General features: G+C 42.2%; 1 long non-coding RNA gene across 2 annotated transcripts in view; it reads left to right on the top strand.

Moving 5' to 3' along the window:
• The window catches only part of LOC108544140 (uncharacterized), a 63,955-nt gene extending 62,107 nt beyond the window's left edge, over window positions 1–1,848 (top strand). For both annotated transcript variants that reach the window (XR_001889746.1, XR_001889745.1), the window contains one exon: window positions 1,728–1,848. This is a non-coding gene — a long non-coding RNA (uncharacterized LOC108544140). The remainder of the gene's footprint in view (window positions 1–1,727) is intronic.
• The last annotated feature ends 17,175 nt before the right edge of the window (window positions 1,849–19,023 follow it).

Genomic DNA, 19,023 nt, shown 5'->3' with positions numbered 1-19,023 from the left:
AGCCTCCCATGTAGCTGAGATGATAGGCACTCACCACCACGCCTGGCTAATTTTTGTGTGTTAACTAGAGACAGGGTTTCACCATATTGGCCAGGCTGGTTTCAAACTCCCGACCTCAGGTCATCCACCTGCCTCTGCCTCTCAAAGTGCTGGGATTACAGGCACGAGCCACAATGCCCAGCCAAGTCTGCAGTTTCACACTACCTCTTTGTCTACAATTAATGTGACTCTGTTGGAAAGACTGCCAGTCATATTGGTATATGTTCTAAACTTCAGATTCCCAAAACAGAGTCTGATTGGGTCAGCTTGGGTAAGGCATCTGCCTGTGGACATATGAATGATATTTAAGGGCCAAGGAAAGTGATAGAGATATGGCCATTTCCACAGGTGGGGTAGTGGGAGGTGACCAGGGGAGTGGGCAGGCATTTTGGACTGGGAAGCCTGCTTGGGAAGGTGTGCTTCAGCTGTGCATTCATAGTCTGTCTCACACTTACAGGAGGTGGACCCTCCATTCTGAGATCACCATTCTGAGTGGCCCAACCCTTAACCCTATGTGACATTGGTGGTGTTGGTTTTTAAAGAGTATAAGCTGTAGGCTCTAGTGAAATTCTAAGCCTTGTTTTGAGGTTTGAAACTGAAGAAGCATTTCAACCTTTCTGCCACTGCCATGGTGGGCCAGGGCACAGCATCTTGGGTTGTATTTCATGGCACTTGTCCTCTTTGTCCTGTTTGCTGGCTTCGCTCTGGAAACACTCCCTCCTCCTTGTCAAACAGAATCTTTCCACTTGCCCCGAGTCCTCTTTTTTCTTTTTTTTTTTTTTTTTGAGACAGAGTCTCACTCTGTAGCCCAGGCTGGAGTGCAGTGGCATGATCTCAGCTCACTGTAACCTCCATCTCCTGGGTTCAAGTGATTCTCCTGCCTCAGCCTCGTGAGTAGCTTGGATACAGGTGTATGCCACCTTGACTGGCTAATTTTTTTTTTTTTTTTTTTTTTTTTAGTGGAGACAGGGTTTCACCATGTTAGCCAGGATGGTCTTGATCTCCTGATCTCGTAATCCACCTGCCTCGGCTTCCCAAAGTGCTGGGATTACAGGTGTGAGTCACCACGCCCGGCCCCGAGTCCTTTTTCTTTTGTAACCATTTGATGTAGGCAACCACCCCACTTGTATTCTCCACTGTCTTTTTTTTCCCCTCAGGGCTTGCACAATATTTTATAAGGAAATTTGGGAATTAATGCCACAGTTAGATTAAGCTATATAGATAATTAGAGTTTATAGTTTGAAAAATTTTCCAAACTGAACCTAGATACCTATTTCTTATGAATTTTTTTATTGCTATGGATTCTTTTAAAATTTAGTGTCAAGATGTATAATTAAAGTTAGTTGTTTAAATAAAGTTTGCTTTTGTTTTTAGTAGTAGGATTTGGGATTTGGGTGGAAAAAAATAGAAAAAGATGCAGATCCTCAATTAATAAAGCCTGTTATTCTAACCTTAGCCTTTCTGACTTTGCAATTGCCATACTTCTGCCATCCACTCCAGAATACTCTGATCGATGCTTGAACATTATGAGGTGTAAATAATAATTATTGGAGGCATTTATCAATTACTTTCTATGTGATAAGCACCCTGTTGAGCCCTTTGCAGACTGCATTAATTTCTGTGGGCTGCCATAACAAATTACCAGAAACTTGGTGGTTTAAAACAACACAATCTTTTTTCTCTCACAGTTATGAAGGCCAGAAGTCTAAAATAAAGGTGTTGGCAAGACCATGTCCTCTCTGCAGCCTCTTGGGAAGAATCTTTCCTTGCCTCCTCCTCTTCTGGTGGTTCTCATTATTCCTTGGCTTGTGGCAGGTAAGTCCCATCTCTGCCTCCATCTGCATGTGGTCTTCTCTGTACCTCTCTGTGTCCTCTCCTTTTCTTATAAGGACATCAGCCATTGAATTTAGGGTCCTCCTTAATCCAGTGAGATCTCATCTTTATAGTTAACTAATTACATTTGCAAAGATCTTCTTTCCAAATAAGATCACATTCTGAGGTTCTGGGTGAACATGAATCTTGTTGAGGGGGCGGGTATTCAATCCACTCTCACATCGGGATTAGTAGACATAGTTATTTCCATTTCATCAGTGGGAAAGGTGAGACCCAGGAGGAGATGAACTTGCCCTGCCACTCAACTAAACACTGAAAGAGTTTGGTTGAGGACTTAGCTCAGTCTGATGCCAGCTTTGTTCTCTTTCTGCTATGTCATGCTGCTTCTAGAAAACCAAACTGCAAACTCAAGTCTAGAAAGCAATGGCATCAACATTTATCCATCCATTGACTTCCAGACCATACCACTTGGAGGCAAAAGATCAGGAGTAAGTAGGTAAATTCTCATAGAATATGAGAATTTTGAACTCCTACTAGGTGCCAAATTTTTATATATCCCTTAAATAGCCACAATACCTTATGAAGTGACTATTTGAGGTGCATTCAGGGATGGGATGGAGACTCAAACATCATGACTTGCCCAAGGTCCCATAGCTAGTGGTTACCAAACTCAAATTTTGGTTCCGATATTGTGTTGCATTTAAGTTCATGATGAGCTCATCATTGTTTGTAAATGGCAGTGATCATGCCATGTATTGCAATATTATGTATTCCACCAGGACCTAACTATCCAACCATCACACAATGGCGAGAGGGCCAGGATCATTCTCCTCTAGGTAGTTCTAACTAGTGAGGTGACCTTAGGACAAGTCAATTTTCTGGGCCTTTGTAACAGGAGGAGCTAGCACTGGACAGTGCCTTCATTGCTGATGTTTTGTAAGCATATGCAACACTTGTATAGTTACAGGAAAGTGCCCTTGCCCATATATGTTAATATTTGCTGGAGTGTGGTCAGGGTAATACAAAGAATGTTCTCACTATTGACTTTTCACCCCCGAGTTAATAGTTAACTTTGTCTCCTTGTTTGACTATGCTGTCTGTTGGCTTTGGTCAGAAAGAAAAATTCTGAAACACCTAGTGGAATGGTGCTAACATTTGTCTTTCTTCACCTTTACTTCATGTGGTTTATTTCTATTAAGGTATGTCAGGATAGCTTTTCAAAAACATGATATTTCAAAAATACAGTTTAGTATAAAACAATGTACCATGTATATCTCTGAACAGATAAGTGTTCAAAATAGAAGGATTTTCTTTATATGTTCATGGTATTTTTAAAAGTTAGAGTCATCTATTGCAACAATTTGGAAAATCCTTTTTTGCAGACTGTTCAGGAAAGGAAAGGTGGAAAGGTCTGTGGCCACACTGTGAGGTGGGAACAGTGGGAACTTTTTTTTTTTTTTTTCCAAACAGGGTCTTACTCTGTCGTCCAGGCTGGAATGCAGGGGCCACATGTCGGCTCACTGCAACCTCTGCCTACCAGGTTCAAGCGATTCTCCTGCCTCGGCCTCTCAAAGTGCTGGGATCACGCCGTGAGCCACTGCATCCAGCCAACAGCGTAAACTTTGGGGTCATGCAAACCTTTGATCAATTTGAGTTCTGTAACCCACTAGCCATGTGACTTTGGGCAAGTCACAGTCTCTGAGTCTCAATCTCATCTCTGAATGCACCTCAAAGAGTCACTTCATAAATTACTGTGGCTATTAAAGGGACATATAAAAATTTGGCAACTAGTAGGAGCTCAATTAATCCACTCCTCCTCCTCCCTCCTTTAGTCAGTTGTTTTGTTGAGTAAAAATCCACCATTTTGGAAATGTGGTTAGGATCATATGATTTAATTCCCTTCTCTTTCAAGTCTACTGGTGAAGTGGAAAAAGTGAATCTCTTTGTCTCATTTTGATTAGGCCTCAGGGCAATATTCTGGAAGAAACTCAAGCAGCATGGAATGTTATCTCCCCATTCAAAAACAGTGCCTACGTTCATACATGTAAATTGAATCTCCCATTCTGTCTCACCACTGGATTTTACCTCTTGTGCCCTGAAATGAAAGGAAGGTTTGAAGCAGCACTGTGAAACTGTCAGCGAGCTCACCTGATAAATCATTGTTGGAACTGGAGGGATTTTTGCTGTGGAGGTAACAAGGGATCATAGCCTGCTTTGGTGCCCAGCCCAGAAAAGTATAGCTGAGACTTGGGCCTGCTTCTGGTTGCAAATTGTTTACTGTTCAGCACTGTGGGCACATTTCCTATTGGCCCTGCACAGAAACGACAGATGCCTATGGTCATGCACCAGGACTTGGCCTGTCAGAGAAGCTTGTTTAGAAGAGATTTAGACTATGGAGGGAAAACCATCATGAGGGTGAAAAGGGTTGCGTAAGGTTGCTGTGCACAGAACCCTGGACAATGAAGGCAGGGGCAAGAGAATGGGCCTGGTCACCTTGGCAGGCCTCTCCAGTCCCAGCAGCAAACAGGTAACGAGCCTTCCTATGCTGCTTTTGTGTGCTAGCCCCTGTGCTCCTAGCTGGAGGAATGAGGGTAAATGAGAAACAGCTCCTGCCTCCAAGGTCAGAATTCAGTGCAGAAGACAGCCTATTAGCCATCCAGTGTAACAAGGCAGAACAGAGGCCTCTGCTCCACACAGAAGGAGGACGGCATAGTTAAGGACAGGGCCTCTGCGGCCCTGCAGCCTGGATTCAAACCCTACCCGAGCTGATACCTAGCTGTGTGACCTTGGGCAAGGTGTCTGACCTCACTGAACCTCAGAGGCCTCACCTGTGAAATGGGGAGTCTAATAATACTAAACTCCTGGGGTTGTCAGAGGATGGAAAGAGCATTTTCAGAGTGCCTGGCACATTGGAGACACTTTGCAGTTAAAATATAACCCTCAGGAAATCTGTTTTCAGTATGAGCTGAGACAGAGACCACGTTTTGCAAACTGAAAATCAAGGCACCTGAATATGGCAGCAGAGCTTTCCTGATTTACACACATGTATTTGTGAAAAGTCTTACAGAGGGTGGAAACCTTAAAGCACATTTGAGTTTAACAGGAGAATCCAAGTGTTTGACATTAGCACCTTGTGTGCCTTTTGCCCCTGATTCTTTCCAGCAGAGGCTTATGGGGTTCTTTCAACGCTGGGGAGGCCTGGAAGCATCCCCAGGTCTTCAGTAAACTTCCTTAGGTAAAATCAGAGCAATGTAGGAAAGACTGACTCTGTGATAAATCCTGAAGACCAAACCGAAAGACCCCATGATGCAGCGAGAGCCAGTATGGGGAGAAACAGGTGCTTTCCGGGATAGCTCTTCTGTCTTCCCCATGGGTCTGCTTTCTAATAGTCCTGTTTCCATTCTATCCATCCTGACCCCACACTGCCATGGAACACATCCTGAGCACAGATATGTGTACATATGTTTGTAAGCATTCACATGTGCCCATGGGTGTGCACACACACATGTGTCAGAGCTGTCTCTCTAAGCTCTCCTGGCTCTGAGGAAATAGTCTTGCTTCTAACTGGATCTAGGCAGGCCCCTAATAGTACATCCACTCAGGCCCTAAGGCCTGTGAGCCAGACCGCGTCTCCCACATACCACAGGTCTATTGTCTGCCCTCATTCTGACCTTCTCAGCATGTCCTCATTTCCAGCCCAATGCCCTCCTCACTGACTTGGAGACAGAATTTGGCCCTCAGGGCTCCATGGGACACAGCCTGCAGTCACCCTATGGCTCTACACTGAAACCCAATCAAACTAGTTCCAGCCACTGGGACTCACCCAATGTAGATGGCCAGACAGGCCTGAGCACCTCTGCAGGTGAGGAGGCGAACCTCTGCCCCTCTGTAGCTGCAGCCTCTCCGTGATCCCCAGAGCCAACCATTTTTCCTCAACTCAGTTACGAACAGCACTTTCCCTCTCCAGGGAAGCATCATGGTGGCACACAATGAGAAAAGAATGGCCCTTGCATCGGAAGACTGTTCTAGTTGCGACACCTTGGGGAGATGCTGTAAAGATTCTGGGCCTTGATGTCTCCCTCCCACATTTTAAGTATCCCATAGAGTTTTATAGATGGAAACACTTTGTAAATTTTTAAGGGAAACTATTCTTTTTTGCCCTTTCTGTTCCTACCTGCTACCTTTCCGCACTTGCCCCTCACACCCTTCCCCCTCATATTTCATACCAGGAGCAATATTTTTATTAATTGTCAATTCCTCCAACCACCTATTTCTGGCCAATGATTCTGTTATAATAGATTTATATAAGCAATTAAAGACTGGGAGTGTGAGGACTGAGTTTTTCAAGAACAGAACTGTGTGCTAACTTCCCAGCCCCTAGCCCTGTGCCTGGTTGAGTGAATGAATGAACACAGGAATGCATGCCATGATGAGTTTGCTACTTAGCATGAAAGGCTGCTTTATGCTAGTCAGACCAAAGATGCCATCCGATAATGCGGAGCTCACGGCAGCATCCCATGAAGATTAGCTGCACAGCAAAGACTGACAGAGACAAGAGATGGTGTCCACAGAAATGTCCCCACTTCTGCACTGCCCTACTCCTACTTGGGACTCTTCCCAGAGTCCTTGTTTTGGCACCTGGCACTCCAGTCAGAACACAGGAGTTATCTTCAATATCTTTCTCCCTTACTTACGTTGTTTAGCCCTAGGGATCCCACATACCAAAACTTCTCTCTCTCTCTTTCTCTCTCCTGCTACCACCGTATTTTTAGCCATTATTACCTCTTGCCTTTATTACTGTACAATTCTAGATCCCTAATCCCTCCACTAATTTGTTTAGCTAGAGTAATCATTTTCTAGCAAAAATCAGGTCATGTCATTTCCCTGCTTAAAACCCTTCCATGGCTTCAGTCTACATTTAGAATAAAATAGGACTCAAAATAAAATTTTTGTATAATAGTTGTACAATGTGTAACTCTAACTTACACATTGCACAAAATAACTTAGCACAATGTATAAATAGGAGTAATGCTAGCTGCTGTAACAAATGGAACACAAAACACATAATGCTTGAAACCCAGTAGAAGGTTGTTTCTCAGGACATAATGTCCAAGGTGAGTGGTCCTAGTTAGCAATGGTTTTAAACTGTGGTTTGGGAATCATCTTCTGTCTAGCAAATTTACTATTGTTGAGAGCCTCGAAGACATCTGCTTCTAGCTAGGAGAATGGAAAAGAGAGCTCTGGGGAGGTAAACCTATCTCTTAAATGTCCCAGGCTAAAAATGACATGTATCATTTTCATTTGTTGGCAAGAAGCGGCCACATCAAAATGTGAGGATGACAGGAATGTAATTCCTGATTGGCCAGCCACTTCCCAGGAGCAACTGTGTATTCTGAAAGGGATAGCGTAATTTTCAGTGGGAAGGGGTCATCTCTATAACACATGGCACACAAGGCCATATGTGACATGTCCGACATTTTCTACTTCACTTGATTCTGCCAGCATACCTTTCACTCTCAGTGGGCCACTGTCTTTCTCATTTGACCACTCTCCAGCTCCCTTTCAGTGCCATAAGTATTTGTTGAATGAATGGATCTATGAATGAATGAATATCTTATTTTTAATATTTATGAAATTAAATTAAGTTTAGAAGACAGAGTAATCTTGTATTTATTGAGCATTTATTATATGTCACCACTTGACTAAAATCTTCACACACATTATCTAATTTAATCCTCAGACTAACTTTTCAAGATAAGTATCTTTACTTCCACTCTTCTCTGTGAGGGATCTGAAGCTCATGATTCCTAAGCATTTTGCCACAAATCAAATAGCCAGAACTTGGTGAAGTTGGAATTCATGCTCCCAAAGGTCAAGGCTCACTGGGATTTTACAGTGTCATTAAAGGAAATTCCACGAGTAGGAAGGACAGATGAAGCAAACTATATTAGGACAAGAGTTCTTCACCTACTCTTGCCCTCTCATTTATATTTTCTTTTCTTCTGTGCAGGCAGGTGCTGTGGAATGAGTGTTGTCTGTTTTCATCTCTTTATTTAAATATGTTTTGGTAACAGTTAAGTACTCTTATAAGCCCACCCACTTCACCCACAAAAATTCTCTCATCCATAACTTCTATGTTTCTGGAAAGTTAAATTCTAATAGTGCCTTTTCCTATGAAGTGAGTCCATTCAGAAGAGCAACTGATAAACAAGCACAGACTCAGCCATTGGTACCTGAGGGCTGCAAGGCCAAGCAAATCCATTCTCCATCAGGATTTCCTGGGGCTCAGAGGTCAGAGCACAAAGAGGCTCCAGCTGAGGGGCAGGAAAATAGTACTGAACCCCAAAAGGGAGAAAGAAGGACAGGACCTGCCCCATAAAAGCAATGTAAAATGAGGCTCCACTTTGGAAACCTCTGTAAGCCCTTTACCATCCTGCCCCCCAGCTTATTCTTGTCTCCCTTTAGCCCCAACACCAACACTTTGGTGTCAATTACAGAATTCATTTTGAGGCTACAAGTGAAGGGAAGAGGAGAGGGGATGAGGAGGTGATTCAACACATACATTCAATCAATGGTCAGACCGGGTCACAGCCCTGTCCCTGCTAGAGTAGCCAAATGTTCAAGTTTGAGACTGAAGAGCTACCCTGATTGCAGGACTTTCAGTGCTAAAATCTGCAAAGTCCTGGGAGAATGGTGAATTGGTCACTCTAGTCCCTGCTGACCTACTCTTCAGAAAAATATACAGGAATAATTTATAACCCAGAAGTCATTTTAAATTAAATATTAAAATAAATACCAAGATTCATTGAGTTAAGCACAGGATTTATACATTTTTCTGTAGTATTTTCAATTTTAATGTAAATTTTACTTTCAAAAGATCTCTAGTTTTAGAAGGTTGTTATTACTGTGTCACAAATAATAACTGCTATGACTTCATAGGTTATGAATCAGCAAATAGTTTAAATATTTAATTTGAACTCAGGTGATCTGTTTACAGATAATTATACAATGTAAAAAGATAGAGGGAAGTTTGTCATTAAAAATGATGGCATTTGACAATAACAACTGAACACTTTAAATTTTGATGTTGTGTGTTGCAACATTATCTTATAAAATAAAAACTACAATAATCTATTCAAATTAGAGTTATAACATAAATATCTATTATCTGCTTTTCTTATTGAGTCAAGTCCTTAATTCTATGGAAAAGTGAATATAAATCTGTAAAATATTAATATGAATTACATTTTAAAAAATAGTCTTGATTGAAGCATCCAAAAATAGGAAAACAAAATAATGAAAATGAACCTCAGATTTAACGTATGTGGATATTATGAGTCGGCCCATAGGACAGAACTTTATTGAAAGTCTCACTGCTTTATTTAAAATGTCAGAAATGGTAGTGTTCATTTGTTCAGATCCCAGGTGAATACAGCAAGCCATCCGAAATGGCTTTGCATATGTTGCTTTTAAGTAGAAAAGCTAAGGATAACCCGGGAAAGAAAACTTGCAATTTATTTAACATCATGACCTATATATGCAGAGAGGTAGGCCCCTGCTCTCTCTCACAGATAAGAGAGAAGGGAGAATGCCTATGCTCTGGATCTTTAACTCACAGTGACCGCTTCTCTTAGAAAATGCAGCCCAACTGCTGTCCTGTTTGTATGTGAGGCGAGAGCGAGGAGATGAGAGGAACACAATGAAGGAAGGAACTCTAGTGCTTCAAGGGGTACTGCCAATCATGGCACACGAGAAAACACATGCAATTCGTAGTGCCAGTCAGCACTTATTTCGACTGAAAGAAAGTAAAATGAGGCAATAACACCCAGATCTTGCTAAAATGTACAATGTTTCCCTTTCTTACTCTCTTCGTGTTTCTCCATATATCTGTCTTTGGGATGACTATTTTCTCCAAAGGAGACAGTGTCTGTTGGAATGTGTATGTGTTTGAGGTGATCTGTATCAGCATCTGTGATGGCTCATGTTCTGTGTCAGCTTCACTAGGCTATGGCTCCCAGTTGTTTGGTCAAACATCAGCCTAGATGCCGCTGTGAGGGTACTTTTTAGCTGTGATTAATATTAACAATCAGCTGACTTTGAGTGAAGATTAACATGAAATCAATAGACTTGAAGTAAGAAGAGTGCCCTCCAAATGACAGTGGGCCTTATCGAATCCATTGCAAGCCTTAAGAGCAAGATGGAGATTTCCTGAAGGAGAAATTCCCCTCAAGATTACAACATCAACTGTTGCCTGAATTTTCACAAATTTCAGGTTTGCTAGCCCACAGAATTGTGTAAGACAATTCCTTAAAGTCTCTCTATTATATATAATATAAAGTTCATAAAGCTACAGAGAGCAAGCTTTCAGAGGTGCTCTCGTATATGTATATATACACACACATAGAATATGTATATGTATACATATATACATATAATTGAGTACGTATATGTATTCATATATATATACACACACACACACATTATATTATTTCTATTTCTCTTATTTCTCTGGAGAACCCTAAGTAATACATCATCCTTTTGAAAAGAAGATCTAGAACATTACAACCAACGACTGTCACAAAAGGACTCCAGTACCAATCAAGCTGGCTAGAATGAGGCTGTCACACCTGACTAGGAAGGTCCTTCTGCTGATTCTAGCAAGCTGAGGAAAATGGTAGACAATAGGTACAGGGTAGCTTTCCCAAGGCTCCTGGTTGACCAGTTTGCTCTGCTTAAAATATAGTACCTATGTTCTTAAGAAGTCTTGTCACAAAAGTACCCATAAAGACAAGCTTCAGTTGGAGAAGGAAGGGGAGTCAGGCCTAGAGACTTTCAAATGCTCAATAGTAAAGTCCTGTTTATCCTGTGGGAATTTTGATCATGATAATTTTTAACAGCTGCAGTATTTATCTGCAAAACCCAAGCATCACTGAGCAGGGTTGGACCACTTCTGTTTTTTGCTCCTGGGTTCAGGCCTTTCTTCCCCTTTCTCTGCCAGCAATTTCTTTAGTTTGGGGAGCCAAACCACAGGAACAAAGCAGCCTCCTACATCCAGGGTTGGTCCTGAGAAGGGCTAGTTCATCACTACCAGGCCAGATCAACCAGAGACTTCACCTGAAAAGCTAACCTTATCCTTAAGTAGTTCCCTCATATTCAATGAGCGTTGCAAAAACACATGGTGCAGGGAAAAGGCCCTCATTTCAGTGTGAGTCATCCTGTGGGCAACTTCCGATCAAGGTTTTTCAGCTGTGAGCTAGCAGAGTTAGGTGCAGAGATTTAAAGTCCCCTCATTCTTTTAGTCAGTTCAAAAGCTAGAATTGGGGGTTTGCAATGAAATGGTAACCTCAAGAATCCATGGCATATTCCCTTAGAAAAGATTATTTAAAATCAGAAACCCAACTGGATGCTTCTGCCAGTACCTACCAAAGATTGATACTTTGATTCTACAGATGATTCCTGCACACGTAGACATGGAGACATGGGCCACAGTTTGCACTGAGGAAGCTCGAGGTCTCTGACTCCACCCCAAATGCCAACCATAGTGATTGTAGATATATCCTAGAATGTATTCATTAACCTACAAATAACTATTGAGTGCCTGTGATATGCCCAGTACTTTTCTAGGTGCTGAAATCTGTGTACTCAGTTTCCCAGAGAAGGTCTGGGTACGGCGCCTCTCTTAAGAATCTTTCATTACGGGGAGAGGGGTATAGAACTTGTGAGCTTGGCACTGGTACATGAGAATACTTGTGGCTACAGTGAGACAGAATATTCTTGATGGGAATATTACATGTTCCGTAAATCTGTATTCATAGGCCATAAATCAATTGCCTGATCACCTTACTTGGTACAAATTCCTCCAATTTCCTCTCCCACAACCCTACTGATGCGGAGTTTAAAAAGATGAAATGGCAAAGACACAGTGGTACTCAGGCCACAGCTGGGCAAAGGTCCTGAGAGTTTTCAAACTGTATTTTGGTTTGGGGTTTTTGGGTGTTGCTGTTTTGGGTTTTGTTGTTGTTGCTTTTAAACTGTGAAATATAGCTTACTCAGGTATCAGGCAGAAAGGAGAAGGAGGGCACCCTCAAATGTAGAATGTAATAAAGTGAAGACTAAACTCTGCTCTTTTTCTTCTCTTGCCCAAATTCCTATCTAAGGGGACTGGAGAGTCACGCCCTACAAACTGTAAAAATCTCACCAGAGGAGTTTCATTTAACCCTATATGATGTGGTCTGCTTTCTAACGTTGACTCTGGCACAATACCACATGCCAGACAGAAAAAACAAGGAAATCAAAATATTTTATCATACTTCTTTGTCATACTTTTAAATGGCCTGCAAAGCTGTTCGGTGGCAGTGGAGGGGCCAGGGGATTGCATCTGTAAAGGGTATCTATTACTATAACTAGATCTTTCCCTTTCCAGTCTCTCCCAGTCGTGAAGAGTCTAACACCTTTTAGAGATCTGAATAGCAAACACTTGTCACCACAGTCTCTAAAGGCAGCCACGCATGAGGCTTCATGTACATAACAAGAACTGCAGTCTCTATAATCCCTTATCTTGAATCTGACACTCCTTTCTGTTGATTCCAGGACTTTAGATCATAATAACAATTCTTTCAACCAGAAACTGTTTGAATCCACCTATGACCTGCAAGCTCACCCCACCCAACTTAGAGTTGTCCCATCTTTCGAACCAAACCAATACATACCTCATATGTATTGATCGTGTCTCCCTAAAATGTATAAAACCAAGCTGTGGCACAACAGCTTGGGCACCTTCCCAAGGGCACAGGGCCTCTTGGGACTGTGGCTCAGGCCTTGGTCACTAATATTTGACGCGCAATAAACCTCTTTAAAATATATTACAGAGTTTGACTCTTTTCACTTGACAAAAGGATAATTTTTGAGGATAAGGGCTGGGTTAGGAAGACAACAGGAAGCAGGGAAGCACCCGAGGCCAGTAGCTGTGGGGAGCACTTAGCTCCACCAGTCCTGAGGTGGCAAAGGGAGGGTATGACTACCTGCACAAGAGCTGTGGTCTCTGGGGAAGAACCACAACATTCATGTGTGGTTTGGCAGAGAGAAAAAGCAGTGGGGTCACCTCCCAACTTAATGCTCCCCTAATCCTGCAGTTTCCTGCCAGCGCCTCCTATAGCCACACCAAAAACAGGGATAGGCCGGGCGTGGTGGCTCACGCCTATAATCCTAACACTTTGGGAGGCTGAGGAGGGCAGATTACCTGAGGTCAGGAGTTCAAGACCAGCCTGGCCAACATGGTGAAACCCCGTCTCTACTAAAAAATACAAAAAATTAGCCGGGTAGAGTGGCGTACGCCTGTAATTCCAGCTACTTGGGAGGCTGAGGCAGGACAATCGCTTGAACCCGGGAGGCAGAGGTTGCAGTGAGCCCAGATCATGCCACTGCACTCTAACCTGGGCTACAGAGCGAGACTTTGTCTCAACAACAACAACCACAACGACAACAAACAAAAACAGGGATGAAAGAGATGCTTGCTACAGTCCATAAAGGTCAGCAGGATTGGAAGGGCAAATGGAAGCTCACTAGCACAACTGCCAATCAAACAACACATCAACAGCAAAAGCACTAAAGCAGTTTGTATTGCTTGAACTCCTGCTCCGAGGTAAGGTGAGAGGCACCAGGAACTGCATTCTCTCATTTGATCCTCCGAACAGTTGAGTTATGAGAGTTCCTGGATAAGGATCAAATCTGAAACTCTTAGAGCCCCAGAAACAGAAACAGTGTCACATCCATGGGAGGCAGGAGTGACCAGTTCCTGTCAAACCATTTGAAAAGAAAAAGGGGACTCTGAACAGAATACGGGGGGAGGGGGTCACTAACAACACAATAGCTCTCCGCACCTCCCCACATGCACGACCCGTAGCCTGGGCTTCTGAGTTCTGGTCTCCAGTTTGGCCACTAGCAAACCCACCTAAAGGAGTGCTTGGTTCCTAATAATTCAGCTTTGTTGACACGGAGTGAATGGAAATGAATTACTTCTCACTTCCTGTTTGGAGTCTGTAAAATTATCACACTGTCACAGAAACAAAATTAGTCAAAGCCCCGAGTGAGCCATTAAATTAACATCCCGTGAACTTGACTCTCCTTACTTGATTCATAAGACAGTTTACGATTTTAAACACCATTCTTGGGGAGGAAAATATAAAAAAGGCTTGTCTGGAACTTTCTAGATTGCCTCCTGTGGTCGCCCAACTGATGGACATACTCCGTTTTTAATACATTGCCCTGTTGCTGACCCTGTTGTCAGGTTTGGTCATTTGTGATGGCGTGCAGGTGACTTTCTGTAACTAGAATTCCACACCCTCATAGTATTAGAATCTGGTTTACCAGTTAGGATTGGATTGACCCTTGCAGTGAGCCTCTGATGCAGGCTGGAACTCACACTCAGAGAGGGAGTGTTCATAGGCTCCCTAAGGGTTGGCTGCACTGGCACTTTTACAACCTGTGTTAATGGCCAGAAGCATATTCCTTGACCAGTAGGCTTGTTCTTATGGGCAGTGGATGAGGCCAGCCTAGCTCACCAGGTGATGGGTCATTAGGTAGCTGGGAGGTGGGAGGCCAGAGGTCACAACCTGCTCTTTGTCTAGCATGTGAAATGAGGAAAGTGACTCCCGGGTTACACACCCATCTGTGCTTCCCATGGTTCTTGGTGAGAGTCTAGCATCCCATATAACTGAGCCAACCTTGTTCGGCCCCACCCCCCACACTCCCACCTCAAGTGCTGAGCACCTGCCTATCGGCCCTTAAGCCCTCCCCTGCCCTGCTCTGTGCTGCAGATGCCAGCCATTCAAACTGCAATTCCTAGGCTTCCTTGTCTACCAGTTTCTGCTTAGGTTTGGCTGATGGAAGGAAGACAGACAGGACATTGGAGGGTGGGAGGGAGGAGGGCAGAAGCCAGGGTTTTTCCCCTTATCTCTCTGCTTTGGGTCTCGTGTCTCAGGCAGCGGCAGGATCTTCTTTATGGATCCAGCTCACATCTTCAGGGCTCAGGTGACAGCACCTCCACCTTCGTTCCTCCTACTTAACTGTTGCTGATCTCTAAGTCACCTCACGGTCTCCTTCTATGTGCCCTATCAGCTTTTCTACTAACTCCAGTCCCCCGCACCAAATTCCGAGCTTGGGTTCTGTCTTTGTGTCTGGAACCATCTGATCCTCTGCCCCTCTTCTTATTACTTAAATAGGCTCTGCTACTTGCTCTTTCTAGTGTCTTCTGCAAAGATCCAAAATGCCTCTACACTTTCCACTAAGAGATCCCTCCATTCCTTGGTCCTCGCCAGCCCAGAGGAGTCTGGACTTCAGATTCCTGGAGAGCGGTCTCTTTACAAAACAAGCAAGGCCTAGAACCTTGAGCCCAAGGTGGCAAGGAGCCAACTCACTTCTACCTCCCTGAATTCTGAAAAAGCTCAGAGATCCCAGCACTTGCACAAAAGGTCGCTGCTCATTTTAATCAAACCACATTGCTCTGCACGGCTGGGCTGTGGCCTTCAGTCAAGATTTCCTGCATGGCAGATTTTCTCTCCTCTTGGATAACAGTGATACTTGCTGCAAGCATCTAATAGAGCTTGAAATTACCCTGGCAAGTTGTTTACTCTTCTTGAGTGTGGCACTAGGCTCTGAGCAGTGTTTGTCTAGCACCGTCATTATTTTTATTAACTACACCTTTGTACTTCCAATGTGTGCTGTAAGCTCTGTAAATATTTTATTAGCTTTTGTAATTAGTCGTTGCATCTCACAGCCCCGCTGAGAAGTGGGTCAGTGTGACAATTCCCATTTTACCACTGATGTGAAAGACAGCCACCCAGAGATGGGAAAGAGGCCCTGGATTTGAGGGCAGAGGGTACAGTTCTTTCTTTCAAGGGAAGGCAGGGACTTTGCTGGAGTTTATAGGGATCTGATGGTGTGCAAATACTGAATAAGAAGAACAACTATCCGTCCCCTGCAAATGGATGAAATTTCCCTACACAGGAAGGTGTTGAGAACTGGGTTTAAAAAATAGGAAAAGTGGCTAATGCATGGAAGCTGCTATCTCATAGCAGCCACCCAAGAGCCCCAGTTCCCCTTGCTCTCTTTCTTGCCTTCTCATTACTACCTAAGGCTTGATTTAACCGCCTTTGGAGGGGGATGGGGAGCAGGAAGAAACAAAGACAGCTACAGCCTTCAAGGAGTGTGGTCCAAGAATGTGACTTGTAAAATCTTTTATTGGAGATAGTTTATTTGTTTTCTTTTGTGGTCAGTATATGTTGATTTCTAAACATGTTTTCCAGGGGAACAAAATCAGAGAGAGCTATTAAGTTAGCTTGTTGGTTGTAATATTTAAATCCTTTCTACATTGCTTGTTTTTAATGCCTTAATATACCAAATACTGAAAGATGTAATAAAACCTTCTACTATCATTGTGATTTTATAAAATTCTCCTTATATTTCTAGGAGTTTTTGCTCTATAGTTTGCTATTGTATTTTTGAATGCACAAAGGTCTGTAGCTCTTTTATTGTCCTCAAGGATTATTTCTTTTATCATAAACAATCTAGTTCTTTTCTTCAATTCATGGTGTAAGCCTCAAATTAAGTTTTATAGTAACTTGTCATCTTTCTTGTTTTTTAATTGTTTGCATTTGCCTGGTATATCTTTGATCATTAAAATCAAGATTAAAATAAACATTTCTTTATTTTTTTACTTTTAAATATGTCTCATACACTTTATATAGATGCAAATTTTGTGGGGTTTTATTGTAGCCTGAGAGTCCTTTTTTTAAAAAAAAAAAAAAAAAAAAAGAAGTCAACTCATTTATGATTATTAGTTTAAATGGTACTTTTTTTTCCTTTTGTTCATGTTTTCTATTTATTATACTTGTTGCTACTGATTTATATATATATATTTTTAGTATGGCGCTTGACCGAGTTTTTTTTTCTATACTACCACCCCTGCCCCCACTACCACCATTAATTTCCAACTGCTATTATGCTTCTCCATTTTGCTTGTGGGTTCCTCCCTATCTTCATTACCATATTTAAGCCTATATTTCCCATTGATATATGAGATGAAACAATGGCCATTCTGTCCCCAACAAGACATTTTGCCAGCCCAATCCCCTTTACCACTCCTTGTGAAGGAAACTTTGTAGCATTTCTTATTTATTATAGCATTTCTTTCCTCCTTCAACTTTCAATTTTGCTAAGAAATTATCAATTCTAAACCATTAGTTTTCCTTTTCAAGTATTTATCTACTGTTGCAAAAAGTCTGCATTACCACTTTGCATTTCCTTGCTGCAGTATCATCTTCCATTTAGATCTTTTTTAGAAATTTCATCTTTTTTAGAAAGTTTCTTTCCATTTTGCACTTGTTTAAAAGTTTTCAATCATTTTAGACTTTTCTTGGGTTTGCCAAGAAAGCAAAGGCTGACTGGGACAATGATCCAGAGGATGGCGTGAGTGCCCAGACGGTGACAGTGGGAAGGAGGAAGATAGGACAAAGATGCACTGTTGCTCAACCATGACTGCAGGTGACTGTTTGCTCTATCCAGGGAGATTGCCATGAATCCTCTCTCAAAACTGTCTGTCCAGAGGAAGAAAGAGGATGTGTTTATCCACCAGCTCAGGACTCTCCACTGGTCAAAAGTTTGCTTTCTGGAGTGTTAACTCCCTTGCATTTCCAGGTTGTACAGATGTGAGAAGTGAGTGGGTTCCCACAGTGGCTCCTGCATGGGATTTCACAGAGAAGACCAAGGGCGTGAAGTCAGAAGTGCAGAGCATGGATCTGAGGCAAGACACTGTCAGGTTACACCTGTAGGAAGCTGGTCAGATCCTGTGTAGAATTGGTTACCACAGCTAAGGTTTGAATAACACAGGTGAGGTAGAGACAATCTGAAGCAGTACACAGAGGGTTTACAGTACAAGTGTAGTGCCTACAAATAGTTACACAGTCAAATCATATCAAAAGATTTAGAATAAAGAATTACAATACTCCTGCAGCCCTTCCAGTCCCCAAGCCCACTTCCTAGAAGCAATTTATTTTTGCCTCCTTGAACTGTTTTCTCCTGATATTAACCTGCATATTTCTAAGTAATTTTATATTGCCAGTGTTTAGAATCTACTGATTCCCTGTAAAAATGATTCAAAACTTCATAGTAATGTCACCAAAGGCCACTTCTCTGCTCCCATCCTTCTAAATGCTAACTAGTTTTTTTAATACAGTCAATGTTTACATTATTGTGCCTATGTAAATGACATTCACAGTGGAAAGTAGAGTATTATATTTTTTCCTGTACTCTTTTTCACTTTCCTGAAGTTAATGGTCACCTGGTTTTATTCATTGACCTGGGTTTTTTTATGTACCTATATTTTTTCCCACATGTTGCATCTGATCTATCACATACTTACCAGTGTTTTCTTTTGGAATGCTCCATCATATCAGATGACCTTTAAGTAAATAGTTCCCTTTTATTACCTTTAGATCCCTCTTTTGGAGCGTTGGCTCTTCTGCGATCTGAGAGGGCTGGTTCCCTAGACTCGCTACAAAATCCTTAGCAAGAGACTTCCCTTTGTGGTATTTTCTGTTGGAGACCATTTCTTGGACTCCATGTCTTCCTGTTTGTTGGTTAACTCCCTTAATTTACTACAATACATCCAGCAGTTATCTCCCACAGAAGGATGCCTTATGGGTTCTGTTTTTCAATCCATGCCTTTATTTCTCCTTCACACTTAAATACTTTGACTGCCTCTAGAATTACAGGTGAATTTGGAAGATGTTTTTCCTTTGTCTTCTAACATCCAGAATTGCCCTTAGGAAGACCCATCCCTGCCATTCTGACTTTTAGTTTTCTATCTTTTTTTCTCTCTCTCGCTGGAAGAGTTTTGGAGTTCTGATATACCTGTGATATTCCATAATCTCACAGTTTCATATTGGAGAGGATACTTTTTCACTCATTGTATTGAGCACAATCAGGGCCCTTTCAATGAAAAAGAAATGTGTCTCTCTTTTTTAGCCATTTTCTTTCAACTATATGCTCTTTTTCTGGAACTCATCAATTTGATGCTGAATGCCTTAAATTTATTCTCTGGGTACTTTATCATTTTTCTATTTTTTCCATCATCTTTTTTCCCAATTTCCTATG

The sequence above is a fragment of the Rhinopithecus bieti genome, unplaced genomic scaffold (genome assembly GCF_001698545.2).
Source record: "Rhinopithecus bieti isolate Rb0 unplaced genomic scaffold, ASM169854v2 scaffold_26709, whole genome shotgun sequence".
NCBI lineage: Eukaryota > Metazoa > Chordata > Mammalia > Primates > Cercopithecidae > Rhinopithecus > Rhinopithecus bieti.
Note: the sequence above shows the minus strand (reverse complement) of the source record. Positions and strands in the feature narration are given on the sequence as shown.